This window comes from Theropithecus gelada, chromosome 1 (assembly GCF_003255815.1).
Source record: "Theropithecus gelada isolate Dixy chromosome 1, Tgel_1.0, whole genome shotgun sequence".
NCBI classification, from domain to species: domain Eukaryota; kingdom Metazoa; phylum Chordata; class Mammalia; order Primates; family Cercopithecidae; genus Theropithecus; species Theropithecus gelada.
Genome location: NC_037668.1, coordinates 123341560 through 123363706, shown reverse-complemented (window position 1 = coordinate 123363706; position 22147 = coordinate 123341560). Strand labels below are relative to the sequence as shown.

Genomic DNA, 22147 nt, shown 5'->3' with positions numbered 1-22147 from the left:
TAATCAGCTTACATTCCAAAGTCCATCATTTCCACCGCACTCTAATACCCAAATTCCCTTTCCATTGCCAACAGTTGACAAAATCCTAATCCTGGATATGCCCAACTATTTACTCAGCAATCAGTACAGAACAATCAGAGCTCTGTTGCAGAAAGTCACACACCAGAAGAGATTGAAGCCAGTGTGTGAGAATTACAGAGGGATCAGACAGCCCTCAACACTACCCTGCACTCCAACCATTTGCCACTCCAACCAACCCTCTCAGAGTCCACAATAAAATTCCCAAATTGTCCCTATTCTTTTCAAAACACCATCCATCTACCCCATTCTCAGCAGATGACCCCCATCCTACTTCACAAAACAGTAGAAGCCAACGTATGAAAACATTCACTATCCCACACTACCAACTATACAATCTACCTCCATCTGTAACTATCTGTCTTCCCACCTAAGGTCAGCCTCTCTAACTTGCACACTTTAGATCCATCCTTTCTGGCCTTCTTGGGAATCTTTTGCTCCACGTTATCCTTTACTCTCTCCCTCTCAAATGGCCTTTCTATTGGCTCCTAAACAGGCTCAAGTTCTCAGCAAAAACAAAAATCAACAGATTTACAACCTCTTCTTCAATCCTCTTTTTACATAAAGTTTCTCTCTCTTGCTTGAACTTTTACATTTGTGTTCTCTCTCTCTCCACTCCTTTACAGACAAAGTTCTAGAAATATTCGCCTGTATTTCGTCATCATTTCTCATCTGACATTTCACCACACTCCACTCCTGTCCCCATCCACATCACTCTCCTGGAATAGCTGTTGCTAAGGTTAACAATGACTTCTATGTGCAGCTTTCATGTTACCTGACCTCTCCGCAACATCAGATGCTGACCATTTTCTCCTTGAAATGCTTTCTTCCTGTACTTCCATAACATCACACTTCCTCTACCCGGCCACTAAATAATAACAGAGTTAAGACTCCAGACCATCTTCTATCTATTTGTTTCCTATGTGATATCACCTATAACTGCGGCTTCAGTTACCACTTAGATGTAGAAAAATCTAAAGTTTAAATATTCATCCTAGATCTCTCCTCTGAGCTAATGTATATAGCCTACTGCTACTTGATATTACTACACAGTGTCTCAAAGGCATCTCAAACCAAGCTCATAACCTGACCCCTAAACTTGGTCCTCAGCTAGGTTCTTCATCTCAGTGAATGGTTCTCACCAAATGTCTTAGTCGGTTTTGTGTTGCTATAACAGAACATCTGAGACTGCATAATTTATTTTTTCTTTTTTTTTCTTTTTTGAGACGGAGTCTCACTCTGTCACCCAGGCTGGAGTGCAATGCTGCAATCTCGGCTCACTGCAACCTCCGCCACCTGGGTTCAAGCGATTCTTGTTGCTCAGCCTCCAGCAGAGCTGGGATTACAGATGTGTGTCACCACATCCAGCTAATTTTTTGGATTTTTGGTAGAGACAGGGTTTCACTATGTTGGCCAGGCTGGTCTCCAACTCCTGGCTTCTAGTGATCCAACCACCTTGGCTTCCCAAAGTGCTGGGATTACAGGTGTGAGTCACCACACCCATCCAGGACTGCATAATTTATACAGAAAATAGGTTTATTTAGCTCACGATTCTGCAAGTTGAGAAGTTCAAGGGGCACGGCTTCTGGCAAAAACTTTTGTGCTACGTCATAATATAGTGGAGAAGGTCAAAGAGGGAAGCAGGTATGTGTGAAGAGACAAGACCTGGGTGGCATCCTGGCTTTATAATAACTCACTCTCAAAGGAACTAATCCACTCTTGCCAGAACGAGAACTCACTACTATAAGAGTGGCACCAAGCCACTCATGACGGATCTGCCCCCAGGATTCTAACACCTCTCACTAGGCCCCACCTCCCAACATCAATACATTGCAGATCAAATTTCAACATGAATTTTGATGGGGACAAACCATAGCCAACCCATTGTACCATACATTCAGATCTGACAGCCAGAAACCCAGAAGTCACCCTTGATAACTTGCTTTCTGCACCTTCCAACTCTGCTACCATATCCAATCTACCACTAAGTCCAATGGATTATACTTCTTAAATAACTATCAAAAAGGCATTTTCTTCTCAAGCTACTACCATCACATTTCTGGACTGTCTCTAAACTGGTCTCCTTAGAGTGAAAAACAGACAGGAGGGTTCCAGGGGAATCTTTTCTAAAAGCCATCTCTGATCATGTCACTTCCTTACCTACCCTCAACTTAAAACCTTCATTTGTTTCTCAATGCTCTTATGAGAAGGACTCCACCTTCTCCAGTCTCAGTTGGCACCTACCCTCACTTACTGCATTCCAGCTAACATGGCCTTCTTTCTCTTCCTTTAAGATGCCACGTTCCCTTCTTCCACAAGGCCTGTGCACATCCTATTCCCTAACTCCCATCCATACCCCTCCACTCCCAAGTTCACACCCATGCTTCTTCAGCTCTCTTCTCTGAGCTCTGTCAACAGGTTAATTCCCCCATTATCTGCCCTCACGCTGCATGTCCCTCTCCTTTACAGCTGAGACTTCAACAGATGTTTCCTTCTCACAGTGGAATGTATGCCCCATAAGGGTGGGAAATATGGCCATTTTTCCCCTCACCATTAAATCTCCATGCTCAACACAATGTCTTCCACGTAATTTACGCTCAATTAATATGTTAAATAACACAGTTATAATAGCAGACATACTCTTACATGTGTTTTCCATTCTGCTAGTGTTATAGATTCCTTGTTTTACCAGGGTAATCACAATACTAGAAAAAGAATTTTCTGAACTGACAACCATAGTATTACAGCATGAAAGTATATTGACTTCAAAAGTATCTTACTTCCAATTATGTCCAAAAGCAAAAAGTACCATCATAAATGGAGTATATTTATCTACTGTAAACTCCTTGTAACATGATATACATTCAAAAGTTCCTTGTATAACCTGTAATTATACTTTAATATTCTTGTCAACTGCAGAAGTATCGATTGATTATTTACCACAATCAGTAGCCCTAACACTCTAGCATGTAAAATGCTCTATCTGCAAACTCTAAGTCATTTGTAAATAAGCATGTCACTGCAGAAGATGTGCTATTTACCAAGCCAAAGAAACAAATAAAAAGAACTAGAGACACAAGAGCAAACACATTCAAAAGCTAGCAGAAGGCAAGAAATAACTAAGATCAGAGCAGAACAGAAGAGATAGAGACACAAAAAAGCCTTCAAAAAATCAATGAATCCAGTAGTTGGTTTTTTGAAAAGATCAAAACATTGATAGACTGCGAGCAAGAATAATAAAGAAGAAAAGAGAGGAATTGAATTGACACAATAAAAAATGATAAAGGGGATATCACCACCGATCCCACAGAAATACAAACTACCATCAGAGAATACTATAAACACCTTTATGCAAATAAACTAGAAAATCTAGAAGAAATGGATAAAATCTTGGACACATACACCCTCCCAAGACTAAACCAGGAAGAAGTTGAATCTCTGAATAGACCAATAACAGGCTCTGAAATTGAGGCAATAATTAATAGCTTACCAACCAAAACAAGTCCAGGACCAGACGGACTCACAGCCGAATTCTACCAGAGGTACAAAGAGGAGCTGGTACCATTCCTTCTGAAACTATTCCAATCAATAGAAAAAGAGGGATTCCTCCCTACCTCATTTTATGAGGCCAGCATCATCCTGATACCAAAGCCTGGCAGACACACAACAAAAAGAGAATTTTAGACCAATATCCCTGATGAACATTGATGCAAAAATCCTCAATAAAATAATGGCAAACCAAATCCAGCAGCACATCAAAAAGCTTATCCACCATGATCGAGTTGGCTTCATCCCTGAGATGCAGAGCTGGTTCAACATATGCAAATCAATAAACGTAATCCAGCATACAAACAGAACCAAAGACAAAAACCACATGGTTTTCTTAATAGATGCAGAAAAGGCCTTTGACAAAATTCAACAGCCCTTCATGCTAAAAACTCTCAATAAATTAGGTATTGATGGGACGTATCTCAAAATAATAAGAGCTACTTATGTCAAACCCACAGCCAATATCATACTGAATGGGCAAAAACTGGAAGCATTCCCTTTGAAAACCGGCACAAGACAGGGATGCCCTCTCTCACCACTCCTGTTCAACATTGTGTTGGAAGTTCTGGCCAGGGCAATCAGGCAGGAGAAAGAAATAAAGGGTATTCAGTTAGGAAAAGAGGAAGTTAAATTGTCTCTGTTTGCCGATGACATGATTGTATATCCAGAAAACCCCATCATCTCAACCCAAAATCTCAAGCTGATAAGCAACTTCAGCAAAGTCTCAGAATACAAAATCAAAGTGCAAAACTTACAAGCAATCTTATACACCAATAACAGACAAACAGAGAGCCAAATCATGAGTGAACTCCCATTCACAATTGCTTCAAAGAGAATAAAATACCTAGGAATCCAACTTACAAGGGATGTGAAGGACCTCTTCAAGGAGAATTACAAACCACTGCTCAACGAAATAAAAGAGGACACAAACAAATGGAAGAACATTCCATGCTCATGGATAGGAAGAATCAATATCGTGAAAATGGCCATACTGCCCAAGGTAATTTATAGATTCAATGCCATCCCCATCAAGCTACCAATGACTTTCTTCACAGAATTGGAAAAAACTACTTTAAAGTTCATATGGAACCAAAAAAGAGCCCGCATTGCCAAGTCAATGCTAGGCCAAAAGAACAAAGCTGGAGGCATCACACTACCTGACTTCAAACTATGCTACAAGGCTACAGTAACCAAAACAGCATGGTACTGGTACCAAAACAGAGATATAGACCAATGGAACAGAACAGAGCCCTCAGAAATAATACCACGCATCTACAACCATCTGATCTTTGACAAAACTGACAAATCAAGAAATGGGGAAAGGATTCCCTATTTAATAAATGGTACTGGGAAAAGTGGCTAGCTATATGTAGAAAGCTGAAACTGGATCCCTTCCTTATACCTCACACAAAAATTAATTCAAGATGGATTAGAGACTTAAACGTTAGACCTAAAACCATAAAAACCCTAGAAGAAAACCTAGGCAATACCATTCAGGACACAAGCATGGGCAAGGACTTCATGACTAAAACACCAAAAGCAAAGGCAACAAAAGCCAAAATAGACAAATGGGATCTAATCAAACCAAAGAGCTTCTTCACAGCAAAAGAAACTACCATCAGAGTGAACAGGCAACCTACAGAATGGGAAAAAATTTTTACAATGCACCCATCTGACAAAGGGCTAATATCCAGAATCTACAAAGAACTCAAATAAATGTACAAGAAAAAATGAAACAACTCCATCAAAAAGTGGGCAAAGGATATGAACAGGCACTTCTCAAAAGAAGACATTTATGCAGCCAACAGACACATGAAAAAATGCTCATCATCACTGACCATCAGAGAAATGCACATCAAAACCACAATAAGATACCATCTCATACCAGTTGGAATGGCAATCATTAAAAAATCAAGAAACAACAGGTGCTGGAGAGGATGTGGAGAAATAGGAACACTTTTACACTGTTGGCAGGACTGTAAGCCAGTTCCACCATTGTGGAAGACAGTGTGGCGATTCCTCAAGGATCTAGAACTAGAAATACCATTTGACCCAGCCATCCCATTACTGGGTATATACCCAAAGGATTATAAATCATGCTACTCTAAAGACACATGCACACGTATGTTTATTGCAGCACTATTCACAATAACAAAGACTTGGAACCAACCCAAATCTCCATCAATGATAGACTGGATTAAGAAAATGTGGCATATATACACCATGGAATACTATGCAGCCATAAAAAAAGATTAGTTCATGTCCTTTGTAGGGACATGGATGAACCTGGAAACCATCATTCTCAGCAAACTATCGCAAGGACAAAAAACCAAATACTGCATGTTCTCACTCATAGGTGGGAATTGAACAATGAGAACACTTGGACACAGGAAGGGGAACATCACACACCGGGGCCTGTTGTGGGGTGGGGGGAAGGGAAAGGGACAGCATTAGGAGAGATACCTAATGTAACTGACGAGTTAATGGATGCAGCACACCAACATGGCACATGTATACATAACAAACCTGCACCTTGTGCACATGTACCCTAGAACTAATAAAAAAAGAAAGAAAAAAAAGCAACATTGTAGAAATAAACACAGTGAATACCAAAAAAAAAAAGAAAAGAAACAAATAAAAACCCCTAGCCAAAAAAGGCATACCATCCTGCACCCATTGAGTTTTGTTTGCATTTTCATATAGGTGGTACACTGTAATTATCTATCTCAAAGTTGATAAAACGTCAAAAAATGACCAAAGACATTGAAATCTTAGTAAAGAATAATTGTCAGGCCAGGCACGGTGGCTCATGCCTGTAATCTTAGCACTTTGGGAGGCCGAGGCTGGTGGATCACAACGTCAGGAGTTCGAGACCAGCCTGGCCAATATGGTAAAACCCCGTTTCTACTAAAAGTACAAAAAATTAGCTGCGTGTAGTGGCACGTGACTGTAGTCCCAGCTGCTCGGGAGGCTGAGGCAGGAGAATCGCTTGAACCCAGGAGGAGGAGGTTGCTGTGAGCCAAGATCGCGCCACTGCACTCCAGCCTGGCAACAGAGTGAGATTCCATCTCAAAAAAAAAATAAATGAAATTAAAGAAAGAAAAAGAATGTCACACCACTCACTTTCAACTTTCAATCATGCAAAAATTGTTAAGCATCTAAAAGAATGTTTATAAAGCTCTCAGCTAACTGCAGTTATAGTTTTTGCTTTTGGTTGTTTTAATTGTATGTGAAGAGACATATAGGGAAAAAGACTTAAGAGGATAATATGAAGAAAACATTCCACCTCTTTTTCTTTTCTGAGCATCAAGTTGAAGAACCATTAGCATGAGTGTAAAAGTCTACAGGAAGCCAGCTGCATAAAAGTCAACCCAACTTCTATAAATCCTCTAATATTCATGGTACTGCTTTTTAAACTGAACTAAATGGGAGGAAAAGAAGACCAAGCCACGAAAGGTGAAGAAGCCCTATGTTCATATAATTAAGTTACACTCCCTTTCTTGAGACAGAATCTCACTCTGTCGTCCAGGCCGGAGTGCAGTGGCGCGATCTCAGTTCACTGCAACCTCCGCCTCTGGGGTTCAAGCTATTCTCATGTCTCAGCGTCCCAAGTAGCTGGGATTACAGGTGCCGACCACCACACCCGGCTAACTTTTGTATTTTTAGTAGAGGCAGGGTTTTACCATGTTGGTCTCGAACTCCTGACCTCAGGTGATCCACTGGCCTTGGCCTCCCAAAGTGCTGGGATTACACGCGTGAGCCACCGCGCCTGGCCTGGTACACTCCCTTTCTAAGATAAATGATGTTACTTAAGGTTTAACAAGGAATTGTTCATGGCTATAAAAAAGATTTCTCTATGGTTCCTCCCTGTCGACTAAAATACTGAACTTTGAAAAAGGTATCCTTTATATTTTTATTCTCTATTTCCTATTTCTTCAGCCCCTACTCCTCCAAGAGTATATAACAGAGTTCAAGTTAAAGAGAAACTGATCAATTCTGCCTGCTAGAGACCCTGGCAATTGACATCTCCTTGAAACAATCTTTTTGGATTACAGATTGTTTTGATTATAACAAAGAACAAAATATTTAAGCTTAACTTTTCACACATTTCTAATAGGCCTTTATTTTTCTCATAATTGTATATAATAATTACAACCACAGTACATCAGATTAGGAAGGAGGCTAAACCCTGTTCTCTAAACTAAGCTCTGTAAGTGTCATCCACTCTCAGCAAAAAAGTATCCATACTCATACCCACCTTGCTACCAAAGCTCAGAAAACTGCTCTGACAGTTGAGTCACAACTCTGCTACACATTTCTTTAATCTAAGACTTTTCTGTGCCTGTCATAATCCTGTCTTCCCTTGTACATTGTATACTAAATGCCTTCGAGGAATGTTTCTCTGATCCAATACAGTGCCTTTCAAATTTTCATATCCCAGGCTCCCCTGCCACCCCCACCACACACACATACACATACAATTCTGCTTATTCCTACAAGAAGAGAAGACTTTGTAGTCTTTCTATAGTTTGTTTTGTGGGGGCAAAAGAGTTCCGTTGATACAGATTTTTCAAACAACCCAGAGTCCCCACGCCAAGATATTCTGACACAGCAAGTAGGAGGCTATCCCACCTCCTTAACCCCTCCCTGAAAGTCCCTGCTCTCCTAAGAAATCACTTCTCCCACTGGTGTCCACAACTCCTAACTAGTTCTCCCTTCCATTATAGGTACAGTAATTTTAACTGGATTTTAACAAAACTTTTATTCCTATTTTCCTAGCTTACATTTACATGTTTTAGCTTTTAACTTAAAAATAAATGAAATCTGATATAATTCGTCTATTTTACATCAACTTTGTATCTTTTGTCTTATTTTAAATTTTTTTATTTCATTTACGTTTATTCCTTTACTTGGGGTTTGTTTTTATAACGCTTAACAAGCAGAGTGAAGCCAAAAGGAAAAAGGCCTTCTCCATCTCTTCCTTCAGCTCCTCTGCTTCTCAACCCCCAACTTATTGAAGAATTCTACCCTGAGGAAATTCAGGTCATTTTCTAGGCCTAATGCCTCAGAGTACACATGTGATTTACGTGACAAATGTTGCTTCCTAGCATCTCACTCCACTTAATTTTTTTTTTTTTTTTTTTTTTTTTGAGACAGAGTGTTGCTCAGGCTAGGGGAGAGTGGCACCATCTCGGCTCACTACAACCTCCATTTCCCAGGTTCAAGCAATTCTCTTGCCTCAGCCTCCCTAGTAGTTGGGATTATAGGCTCACTTGAAACTTTTATAAAGAAGTCTTTGTTTTTAAACCTATGAGTTACAGTTACAGCCATTGGATTTTGGATTGATCAGAATGCCTTCAGCCAGAAGACAATAGTAATTGGGAGGTCACATTAATATAGTAGCTGGCACAAATAAAAAGTAAAGGTTTTGAAGCTTATACAACTTGAGAGCCCACCTTCAAGGAAATCAACATTTCAAACAAGACTCCAGCCTTGGAAGAAGTCTGTGCTAGGAAGAGTCCCTGAAGCTGAAGCAGAGGCCAGGTGGCTCTCTACTGTCTGGGGAGTCTCTTGGGAAAAAAGAGAGAGGTTCTGCGGACTGCCTTTTCCACCTGGCATCTAATGTACTTATTTCCATATCACTGCTCTTCCCTTCCTGGAGGGATCACAAAAGGAGCTCTTGGCTTGGAACATCTCTTGGTTTTTTTTACCAACTCTGTGAAATCAAGGAGAAACTGGACAAAGTATGATTTTCCCCAAATTAATTTTGTTCTTTTTTTAAAGGGATCACTCAGTCACCCACCAAGCTACCTAGGAAGTCAGAACCTATGGAGTCAGGGAAGTTCTTCTCACCTCCAAATCATGGATCTCATTACCTCTGGAAAGTCCTTAGGTTAAGGGAAATGGCTAAGGTATGGCTTTGCCTGCTGCCTTCTTTTTTTCTTCTTGTGCCTGTTCCCCATAGGAAAGGAAGTGGTATTAAATGAGTTAGAGGGGCTGAAGAACAAGTAGCATATTTCTCCCACTTGTTGGGTTCTTAAGATGAATTCTGCTCAGCTAAAGAGATACCTAGAATCAAAGCCTAGTTCCAATACTTATCAAGTAGCCTTAGGCAAGAACAACACAATCTCTGTGACCTGCAGGTTCTTTAAAATGGGGATGAGAATGCCTAATGGCAAGATAGTTATGTGGTTTAAGTGAGATAATCTGTTAAATGCACCTAGCACAGTTCCTGGTACATGCAGTCACTCGTGGTAAACCATTTAGTGGCCATAAATTCCTTTGCAACAATGACACTGCCACTCCAGTCCCCCAATCTAGAGTTGAAGTCTATGTCTCTGTCCTGTGAATCTGGGCTGGCCTTGCCAACTGCTGACAAAGAGAATACAACAGAAGAGAGGCTCTGAGGGTTCTAGAGCCTAGGTAGGACTTTAAAAACACTCTCTTGGAAAATTGCCCTGAGACCATCATGTCAAGAGCCTGTCTAGTCTACCAGAGGATGAAGGCCATAGTGAGAAAACTGAGGTTGCCCAGCTGACAGCCAACACTCAATATCAACTACCAGCCATACTGGCAAGCCAACTTGGATCCTTCAGCCCAGCTAACCCTCTAGCTGAAGGCACCCACTTGAGTGAACCTGTAACCAACACAGTAACTACCCAGCCAACCCACAGAATCACAGGAAATAATAAATCACTGTTTCAAGCTACTAGGGTCTAGGAATGGTTTATTTGGCAACAGATTAAAAGACCACTCAATAAAGAATAGTTCTTGGTATTACCAGCCTTTACCAGCCTTTTTTTTTTTTTTTTTTTTTTTTTTTTGAGACAGTGTCTCGTTCTGTCACCTAGGCTGGAGTGCAGTGGAGCAATCTTGGCTCACTGCAACTCAACTGCTGCCTCCTGAGTTCAAGCAATTCTCCTGCCTGTGCCTCCCAAGTAGCTGGAACCACAGGCCTCCACCTCCCAAGTAGCTGCAACTACAGGCATGCACCACCATGCCCGGCTAATTTTTGTATTTTTTGGTGGAGATGGTATTTTGCCATGTTGGCCACACTGGTCTTGAACTCCTGACCTCAAATGCTCCACCCACCTTGGCCTCCCAAAGTGCTGGAATTAGAGGCTTGGCCTCTTTTTTTTTTTTTTTTTTTTAATAGCGATGGGATCTCACTATGTTGTCCAGGCTGGTCTCAAACTACTGAACTCAAGTGATCCTCCTGCCTCAGACTCCCAAAGTGCTAGGATTAGAGGTGTGAGTCATTGCATCTGGCCTCTTTTTCTTTTCTTTTTTTTTTAATAGAGAAGGGGTCTCACTATGTTGTCCAGGCTGGTCTCAAACTACTGAACTCAAGTGATCCTCCTGCCTCAGCCTCCCAAAGTGCTGGGATTGCAGGTCTGAGCCACCATGGCCGGCCTACCAGGCCTTTCTTAACCAAGAAATGTTACATCTATTTAATATTTCTCCAACGATGCCAAGTCATACAGAAATATTATATTTTGTATTTGAAGGAATATGATCATTTCCTTCTTGATTTAACCCTTGGCCTAAGGGCCCTGCAGCTTGTTTATACCTATGATCTGACTGAATAATCTGGTGGCCGAAATGAGAAGACAACCAAGGAGTTTCTAAATTCTCTAGGTGGCTTTTTATATTATTACCTAAGGTCCACTCTACCCGAGGGCTAGTCTGAAGGTAGTGAGTTGTCTCCATCGATTGTTCACAGTTACAAATGGAACTCCTTGATCTACTCTACTCCTTGATGTGCCTTCATCACACCACACACTTCAGGTAGCCTCAACCTCATGTTTAAATTCAGGTGTAGTAAGTCACATAAAAAAACCTAAGCTTGGCCCACAGACTTGATAATGAAGAACTGTTTTAGGGCAACGTTCCCAAGGCAAGAATTTGGTGAATGTGGTCATTGAAGTTCAGATCCAGACAACTCATGGGAAGCGCACTCTTCCTGGCTTTATGAAACAGGGTCAAGCTGACCCCACTGGTAGACCTCCAAGCCCTGGTGCCATTCTCACACTGTACAACCTATTAACAAGTTTAATCTTGAAGATGCTATCAAGACTTCTTAGCATGGTGGCTTTGATCCTTTCTAACTTATGGGATTGATCGATGTGAACAAGTACCATCCTTGTTGTGTGGACCAAGTATAGGGTGGTGTTTTTTGGGTGTTTTTTTTTTGTTTTTTTTTTGGGGGGGGAAATATTTTGCCCAGCCATTGTTATAATTCCATTAAGTTAATGCCATCTAAAACATCCTCATTTCTGATTTCAAAAGTTACAGACCTAGTATTCTATAGGTTTTACTCATAGCAATTCCACTAAAATTATATATGCTATACTACTTTGTGGAAAAATTATCCAGAAACAAGATCACATAGATGCTTTTCTTTGCCCATGTGTCCCTTTAGGTCTTCTTAAAGCTATTTCTGGATTAAACCCATGAGCCTACACCTCACCCTATTGACCTTTCACTGAACAGTGCCATGGCATGATACCCCTGGCTAGCACTGGGCAACATGATATGAGGTGGCATCGTAAGGCAAAGTCACTAGGTTCTACTGTAGGATACTGGGAAGGTTGTTCAGGATGCTGGCCATTGCAAATGTAGTGTTTTCTTAGTGAAAACCCAAAGTAGAAATTTTTTCTCACCTCCTGGAATCAGGAATAGGTGGGCTTCTCTGATTTGGTTTCTCTTCTGGACACCCTGAAGCTTGTTATAGATCATTTGCCTCTTCTCTTTGCTGCTGGAAAGCTTATAGCCAGAACTTTTAGTAAGGAAAGAATAGGACTTCGAAATACACTAACCAGCCTCACTTACACTTCCATCTTCTTTTCCTTCTTTATACTAAATATACTTTATCTTGTCATATCATATGCATCTTTGTAAAAAAGTCCAAATCCTGTTTGAAACAAAGGGGAATATAAATAAAACTAAAGATACTATAGTCAATGTGCAAGCCTAATCCCCCTATCAGACAGTGACCTCTTGTAGGTAAGGAGGATGCATTGCCCCACCTTGAAATCCCCAAAACATCCACCGCTGTGCTTTCACTGCTGAGTGAATATCTGAGGAATTAAAGAGCAGACTATGTAAATGTCGATAACACTATGTTATCTGAATTATAAAATAAGCAGTATACTAATGAATTGGTCTCTTACCCTCAAAAATTCACACAGGTTTGAAAACATGTACAGTATTTACAAGAGTGTTTATCAAAACATTATTAGAAGTAACTTCAAGGTCCACCAACAGAACTATGGTTATATGTATACTATCACGTTATTAACATTTAAATGAAAAAGGTGATAAAAGAAGCAAGCTGCAAAATAATAAATTTTTGGCCGGGCGCGGTGGCTCAAGCCTGTAATCCCAGCACTTTGGGAGGCCGAGACGGGCGGATCACGAGGTCAGGAGATCGAGACCATCCTGGCTAACACGGTGAAACCCCGTCTCTACTAAAAAATACAAAAAACTAGCCGGGCGAGGTGGCAGGCGCCTGTAGTCCCAGCTACTCGGGAGGCTGAGGCAGGAGAATGGCGTGAACCCGGGAGGCGGAGCTTGCAGTGAGCTGAGATCTGGCCACTGCACTCCAGTCTGGGCTACAGAGCAAGACTCCGTCTCAAAAAATAATAATAATAATAAATTTTTCATAACTAAATAACTCTGGGCACATTTTGCCATTTGTAGAGAAAACATCTGGAGGGCCTCACCCCCAAAACTGATAACTAGGTGTGTTTAGGAGTGAAACTAGCCAGGGTGGGAGCTGGAGGAGGAAGCAGAGGTGAATTTGCATTCTCTTAAATACTGTTTATAATTTTTTTGTAATAAGCTAGTTTTACTTTTGCAATTAAAAAAAACACTAAACATTTAGAGGCTTGTGGCTATAAAGTGTTCTCAGATCTTCAAAATGCTAAATGTCTTAAGGGTTTGGTTCTTTCTTCTGGCTCCAGGTGATCAAGCCTTCCTCTTGGCCTCACCCTTTCAGCCTTATGTTGCCCTGGATTCCTCCACTTTTCCATAGGGCATGTAAGAAACTGATCTGTTTGGGAGCACTCACACAGGTTTAAAAAACATGAAAAGGGAAGGAAACCTCATTCTAAACACAGCTGTAGTCTTTATAAGTCCTTACACGTAACAAATTATAAAGCATTTAATTAAATTCCTAACTGTCTCAGTATTTTCACATGTAATGGAGCAAAACATGTTAACTGAGCAAGACTAGTTTTAAGACTCATGTCCCAGGTTAGGCGCAGTGGCTCAGGCCTGTAATCCCAGCACTTTGGGATGCCAAGGCAGGAGAATCACTTAAGCCCAGGAGTTCAAGACCAGCCTGGGGCAACATAAGACCCTATCTCTCTTTTTTACTTAAAAAAAAAAAAAAAGAAGAAGAAGAAGAATCATCTTGTCCCTAAAGTAACACTTTATAAAGAGAACTTTTAAACTTTTCAAATTTTTCACCAAATGAAAATTCCTTCTTCCTCCCATTCCACTAAATACAGATATACCAAATAGAGAGAAGTTTAATTTTCAAAGATTTTTAAGCCTATTTGGAGAATATTAATTTAAATTAATTTGACCTAGAAAGTTTCTTCAGGTCCCAAAATCTTAAAATTAAATTAATAAATGCATAAACTCATCAATGTGCAGTTTTTTCTACGGTTTGCCATGGCAGAATTCAATGAATAGTAACACAACACAAGCCAGGACCCAGAACTGAGCTCCATGGAGTCAGGTGGACACCACAAGGCAGCTGGTAGGGGACTGGGGGAGAGTTATCAGAGATAACAGAGAAACCAGAGTTGAAAGCATTAGATAAATACCAGACAGCTAAGGAAGGGTGAAGTCAAACACTGAAAACATCAACTAAGGTAAGAAAATCTGATAAGGCAGGGTCAGGTCAAGGGGAGGCTCCAACTAGGTTAGAATATCAATGATAAGAGCAAGCAGTCACTAAGCAACGTGCTGGGGTGAACTCTGATACCTGTGTACTTTTGTTTTGTTTTGTTTGTTTTGTTTTAGACAGAGTCCCACTCTATTGCCCAGGCTGGAGTGCAGTGGGACAACCTCAGCTCACTACAACCTCTGCCCCCGGCTTCAAGAGATTCTCTGGCCTCAGCCTCCCGAATAGCTGGGACTACAGGCGCATGCCACCATGTCTGGCTAATTTTTGTATTTTGTTTCAGTACAGATGGGGTTCTACCATGTGGGGTGGGCCAGGCTGGTCTCAAACTCTTCACCTCAGGTGATCTGCCCACCTCCATGCTGGGATTATAGGCATGAGCCACCGCGCCAGCCACCTGTGTACTTTTCCTCCAGGCTTTTACTTGCAGCTAGGAGTGTTCGGTGTTGTAGCCAGATGTTGACAGCCATGAAAAGAAATCAAAAGCCTACAGATAGACTCTGCCCTTGATTAACTCCAGGGCAAATACTGGAATTAACTCATAATTGCTGGTTGCCTCATCAATTTCTCCAAGAAACTGTTTAGGTGACCCCCAAAGGCTATGAACAATGATTGGAATTTGATCACAGATCTATACTTCTAAGGAAGTCCTAACAGTCTAGCCCTTTTGTAAAATTTAATAAGAATACTTTTCAGGCTGAGCACGGTGGCTCACGCCTGTAATCCCAACACTTTGGGAGACTGAGTTGGGCAGATCACTTGAGGCCAGGAGTTGAGACCAGCCTGGCCAGCATGGTGAAACCCCATCTCTACCAAAAATACAAAAATTAGCCGGGGGTGGTGGCGGGTAATCCCAGCTACCTGGGGGGCTGAGGCAGGAGAATCACTTGAAGCCAGGAAGTGGAAGTTGCAGTGAGCCAAGACCACACCACTGCACTCCATCCTGGGCGACAAAGCAAGACCCTGTCTCAAAAAGAAAAAAAGAATACTTTTCAAATTCTCTGTGAGGCAAGCAGCCAACTTCCTAACAAGTTTGATCAGCAAATGGTGTTTCAAAACACATTCCAGCTGCTGCTTCTGCTCAAACTTCTCAAAGCTGTAAGGGGAGGTGTGAGCCTCCTACTCACCCTCCCTGCACTATGAGCCCCTCCGCTCCCTATCTGGCCATGAAAGTGGACATGACCTAAATTCATCAGCCAATTTGTTCTGGGTCCATTTGTCTCCTCATTAAGCCTACAGAGGAAAATCTTACTGCTCTAAAGAAATCTGCTTACAAATCCAAGTTCACTCCTTGCACATTTCCTCTTCCTTAAAGCCAATCATTTTGCTTTGAAGTGAGTAGAACTGGTGGAAAGTCCCTCTTCTGCATCTGTTCCATCATTTCATCTATGTGAGTTCTGCACCTGTCAGACACAAGATGAGTCTCCGCACTCCTTTCTGTCCCACCAACAGGGGTCCAGGTAGTGCTCAATCAATTCTGTATTCCCCACACCTCCCCCAGTATCTCCAATCCCCCCACCCAGCCTGCTCCACTGCAACCTGTTTTTCTATCCATTGGATAAGTGGTTTCCAAATAGTGGACTGTGATCCACTAACACGTTATGAGTTTTTAAGAACACAGACTAGAAACAGAAATAGAATAAAAATACAAACTAGTTTCACATACACATATACTTGCTATGTCCTGGGTCTCAGTGTAAAAATGCATTTTGAACTGTTGTAGTCTGAAAATGTTTGAAACACTGCTTTAGACAAGCCTTTGTCCACCTAGTCAAACTCCACCCATGATATTGGTCCCACTGTCTGGGACTCCCTTCCTCCAGTGCTGGCTCAAGCTCTGAACAGCTTTCCAGGTGTCTTCTTCATTGGCTGTTTTCAAAAGCTTTGGCCTTTTACACTGGTTCAGAAGCTCCTTCTTATATATCTACAGGATTCCCTTCTCCTTGAACAGACCAATGTTCTGAACAAAGAAACACCTTTCGCTATTCCTGCCTTATCCTGCCTGATCAGGTTTGGGATCTGCTTGCAGCACGTCCAACTGTCTCACCAGGAATAACAAGCCTCAGAGCAGTAGGCCTCCACTTCTTTGTGTGCAACCTTTCATCCTCAACAAGAAAAAGACCACCAAAGTCACTCTGGAAATACCTAGACTCTCTTACAAAATTAGCCTTACTTTCCTGATGTAATGTATTCTCTGGTGTAATCCATCCAGCGCCTGATACCAATGCCAGGTGAATACAGCTCATTCCTAATGTTCAGTTAAAGTCTGTTTCCTATCCTTGAGAACAGATGGTGACTCCACCTCCATACTGCTATCTTCTCCTCACAAGGCAAATGGAAGAAGAAAAAGCACAGCAAGGTGACTACACTAGTTTGGTGGTATCCTTTCCTCTCTCAAGGACGAGGGCACAAGCTGTCCAGCACAACTCCAGCCCCAGTCTGGCCCTCCCTTGTCCAAATGCCCACAATTCTCACCCAGACAATTAATTCATTATCTTCCTCAACAGAAAAGCTGGCTTTTCATATCTTAGTGTAGACTGTTCAGTTCACTCTTCCTAGCCAAACTGAGTATCCCAGTTTGAAATATTGAAGCCTAAATGAATCCTTAATCTGTAGGATGTGGGACTAATTTGGAAAGAAGGATGAGGAGAGACACTGAGGTCTAAAGAGTTTCTTACAAACTAAACTGCCCGTTTTCCTCTAATATATGTAAGGCCAGCTTTGAGAGAGGAACATGAACGCTGGGCCTCCTTTAGAGCACCAAGGAGGAGAGTGAACAGGTCTGAAAACTGTTAAGACAGATGTGCTTGACTCTGAGGCGTCAGAAACCTCTCAAAGAGAAAGAGGGAAAAGGGCCCATCAAACCTCAGGTACATTCCCAAACCTGCCTAGAAGCTGCACCACTTCCCTTTTGAAACCCAGTCCCCTTCCCATTTCTCAATTGGGAATCTAGGGATCCTTTACTTCCTACTAGTTACCTGGTTACAGGGAGGACTCTCCAACACCTACAAAGCCACTACTTCTTTCTCCCCACTCTTTTGCAGGGAACGCTCTTAATCAGTCTAACATTCAGATTTCTGATAGCTCCCTGCTCCCAAGACTTCTCTTGGCAATCAAATGAATTTACCCAGTGGAGATTTCAGAAAATCAAGGAAAAGACAGGCCAACTCTTGCATCTGTATTCCAGGACCTATTCAGAAGACTCCAGTGAAGACCTAGCTTCCCTGGGGTTTGCATTAGTCTCAGCACCTTGAGCATGCCATTCCTAGTCACCTCCAAGTATATAGCATTAGTAGCAAAGGCCCATTATTCTTTCCACCAGGGTAAAGGCGGCTTAGAGTGGAATGAATAGAAATGGAAATCTAATACTGTAAATAAATAATGACCGACTGGGCAGCTGGGTCAGAGGCAACCAGCCTAAACAGATAAAACTCGTCTCAAGGATGAGGACAGTAAAGATTCAAACTCCAGAGTGAGGCAATGGGACAAAAGGAGTTGCAGGTGTAGGAAAAAAAAGAAGCACCCTCAAAATATTCTCTGGGTCATCGTATGGCACAGGAGGGGCGTGGCAAATAAACTGAAATCCATAGTTCTTCACCCATTCTTTCATATTTTCTAACACGGCGGGAATACACTTTCCTAATTTCGTTTCACCCATACAATTTAAGGAAAAGATAAGCAAGGATAAAAATTCCTTATATATAACACACTTAAAAGGGAGCTGGGATTCTCTAAATTACCTTAATCTGCTACACAAAGCTGAAGCTACATTGCAATCCACACCATGTGCTGGCACAGGAGTAACTCACTGAAAACACCACAATGCAAGGTCCATTTTTCTCAACTCTATTTATGACTGCGTAAACATTTTATTAAAATGATAGCTTTTTTCCTATTTCACACCTCAATTCCTAACGTCCACACAAACTCTTTCATCTTCTCCAAACTGGTATTTGGATTAAACGTTATCCAAGACCAGTCTTTAAAGTAAATTTCATCATTTCATATAAAAGTGTGCACCACATTAACACTCAAATGTGTGTACAATTAAAAATATACAGACCAGCAACAGTGCCTCTTAAATGAACTTAAACCCAAAGTGTTTTCACAGATGTTTTCCTGCCGTCTTGGAGGAACAGGAAATTGCTGGCATTACGAATCCCATTTCATGGCTGGGTAAACCGAGGCACTTAGTTTAATAAACTTACCAGGGGTTACAGTGGTAGAGATGGAAATAGAAACGAATTTCTCCCTCTGACTCTCCGCCTGGTCCCTTCCCACTAGACTTTTCAGCACTCGGTGGCTAAAAATGGACCCACTTGAGAACTGCAAGGGTAAATAAGAGCTACTTGTTTCAGAGGCTGGCGGCGGGGGAGGGGACTTACCCACTTGATGCGCCTGATTGTGTGTGGGCTCTAACAAGAGAGCTCTCCCTGGATGCCCAAAGGTCTGCACCCACCCGCTTTAAGCTCAGACCCGAGAGGCACCGCCAGGCAGGCAGGGCAGCCAGAATCGTGCAGCCCGAGAAACGCGAGAGGAACGCGGGGCGCCCGGGCGGCGCGGGGGCCGCGGGCCCCGGGACACCATCTGCTCCCGGAGCGACGCCGTGGCCCGCCGAGCGGGGACGATGCTGCGTCTGCCGCACACACCTGCCGGAGCCCGCCCGGGAGCCCCGGGCCGCCTCCCGCGCGCCGGACGCCCACCCAGCCTCCAGGCGCAGGAGCCCTCGGCCGCGCTAGGCCAGGGGCGGGAAGCCGCGGCGCCCCTCTCCGCGGGCTGCGCTCGGCGGCCGCCGCGGGGGAGCCGCGGGGCGAGGCAAGCCCGCCTTCCTCCCCAACCCCCCTCCAAACGGCGTCACCTGTGCCGTGTCCCGGGGCGAGTCGCGCGCGGGCGGCGGCTGCGCCGAGCCGGGAGAGGGCGGCGGGTATCTACAGGCTTCTGGTCATCCGGGCCGGCCCGAGGGCTGGCGCTGGCCAGTGCCGCCCCGTGAGATGCTCGCGGGAGCCAGGGAAGCCGCGGGTTCCGGGCCGTTTGGAGGTGCAGTCGCGGAGGCTCCAGCTACCGCCGCGGCCGTCGCGCCCGCCCGGACTGCGGGCTCGGGTTACCGCAGAGCGGCTCCTTAAAGGGGCCGCGGCCGCTCGGGCTCCGGCTCCGGCTCCGGCTCCGGGTGGCTCCAACCCTGGCCAAAGTGGGCGGGGCTCCGAGGCCGGCCGCGGGGCAGACCTTCTTGTGCTGGAACTTGGGTCTGGGAAAGAGCCCAAAAACCCTAACACCCGAAGTCGCAGCGTAGAGATCCTGGAAGCTCACACCTTGCCAAGGGCAGAGGGTGCAGTTCCCGGGTTTTCCAAAGCAAGTCATAAAACTTGCCAGTGGGGGAACTGTGAGAGCCCGCCCCCTCAGCGGTCAGTACCTGGGCTAGCCACGTAACAAAAAATCTTCTTAGATTATGAATTTACATTCTGCCTTAAATGCTGGAATACTGGGGATTTCATGGTAAGATCATCAGAAAAGAGATGAAAAGGCAACTGCTGGTTTTTCTTGCCGCGTCTGACACGGCCACACACGAGTCCCGCCAGTTCTTCTTTGGGGCTGCAGGTGCATACCAAACTGGGTAGGGGGCGTGTGTAGAAGAAGTGTGTTCTCTCGAGCACCACCTCCGGAATTCCTGAAAAACACCCTCATGGGTGCACCAGCACTCCACCTACACCCGGAACCCCTCCGCTGTCGGGGTGTGGAAGTTGGATTTGAATATTTGGTGCTGGCTGAGAATTCCAAGTTGTCTAGTAAAGTTTGACATTAAATAGATCTTCTGACCTGTTATATACAGCCTCAAAAGCTTCCAAGTGATCTGTATCAACCAGAGATAATTGTCTGAAACAAAACAAAATAATGAAGAGGTATATTCAGGCTATTATAATTTGCAGAGAGCAATCACAAGGCCTTTTCTTGAAAAGAGGTAAGTTCTAAATAATTTGTAAACACTATCATTGATAACAGGATATTTATTTGTAAGAAATGTCAATAGAGGTAACATATTTGATCTACTATATACATGCACAGAAAGACACGCATATCTGCCACAGCTTTAGACCAGAAAATACACACACAAAAGCTCATATAAGCTGTCCATGTTTATTTTCAAGAGAGAGCAATAGAATTTAAATCAGAACCTGGAATTCTGTCAGTTTATTAGAGTTGTGTGCCTTTAGCTAACTGAACCTCACTGAGGCTCACTTTCTTCATCTATAAAATGGGAATAATAATTCGTAGTGACTCTTGAAGACCTGGACTGATGTGGAAAAGACAAAATCTATACCACGGAACAGGGAGGGACAGAAACCTGCCCTGCAGTCAAGCAGAGAGAAAGATTCTGCAGGCCCCCAAATGCATGTTCCCCTTTTTCTCCCTAAGACTCTCAGGACGTACCAAGGCACCAGTGCTCTTTGACCACACCGTGTCCCATCATGGTTCCTTCACAATATGTGTAGTACCTGACAACTTTGGTTTGCGCGATAGCTACCTCGTGCACTCACACAGCTATTCCATAACTCTCTGTGGGATGGATGGTTATATGTGAACATCTGTGGAGTCAGCCCAGAAAATACCGATTTCACAGTGTCATCTCAAGACTCTGAATCAAACTGCCTCCTGCAGAAACTCTCCCATGCTTGTCTCTGGTGGCCGATAGTAGTTCTGTTCTTTCCTGATAAATGCACCATCATTATCTTTGATATGCATAATTCTCTAACACCAACAGCAGTAACCAAGGCCAGGTAAACCCACAGAAATCCATAGTACTATACTCTATGTCCCACCATATTCCTTCATGTTAGGCCTCTACAAATGCATCATGAAATCTGCAAGATTGTTTTTGAGATTATACAGAACATGTAAGTGAATACTTCAAGGACAAAGCCTGAGCTATGAGAGGAATTCAGTAAATAGTAGTTGAATGTTGCAAGTTGTAAGCTAATTAAAACTCAGTGACCTTAGGAGGTAGAATAATACATCAACTGTATTTTTTCCTGAAAAATTCAGGGTAGCTTAATCTCTTTAAAAATATCCAGTTATTTTTTAAGTGGCTCACACCTGTAATCCCAGCACTTTGGGAGGCTGAGGCCAGCAGATCACCTGAGGTTGGGAGTTAGAGACCAGCCTGACCAACGGGGAGAAACCCTGTCTCTACTAAAAATACAAAAACTTAGCCAGGCTAATTTTTTACAGGCATGGTGGCGCATGCCTATAATCTCAGCTACTCAAGAGGCTGAGGTAAGAAAATCGCTTGAACCCGGGAGGCAGAGGTTGTGGTGAGACGAGATCGCACCATTGCACTCCAGGATGGGCAACAAGAGCAAAACTCTGTCTCAAAAACGAGCAAATATATATATATATATACACACACACACACACACACACACACACACATATCCAGTTCATTAAATCTTTATTATTAATTGTTTCACCAATATTCCCTTTCCAAGGATACTTTCTCAGAATTCTGTATTTACCATATGAAGTTTTTCTGCCTTTTAAATGGGATGTATAAAGACTGAATTGCACTTTTTATATTTTTATTCACTGAAACAGTTCAAGCAAACAGATCAG

At 42.9% G+C, this 22147-nt stretch overlaps 1 protein-coding gene across 3 annotated transcripts in view; it reads right to left on the bottom strand.

Moving 5' to 3' along the window:
• LOC112607965 (transmembrane protein 56) overlaps positions 1–19726 on the bottom strand; it is an 82275-nt gene extending 62549 nt beyond the window's left edge. Inside the window, exons 1-2 of one of the 3 annotated variants that reach the window (XM_025359419.1) lie at positions 19192–19726; positions 15817–15945 (exon numbers count right to left, since the gene is read on the bottom strand). The gene's annotated coding sequence lies outside the window, so the exon portion shown is untranslated. Of the gene's footprint in view, positions 1–6575; positions 6656–15816; positions 15946–19191 lie in introns of those variants that run through there. The other 2 variants (XM_025359409.1, XM_025359430.1) reach the window with 2 other exon arrangements.
• Positions 19727–22147: the final 2421 nt, after the last annotated feature.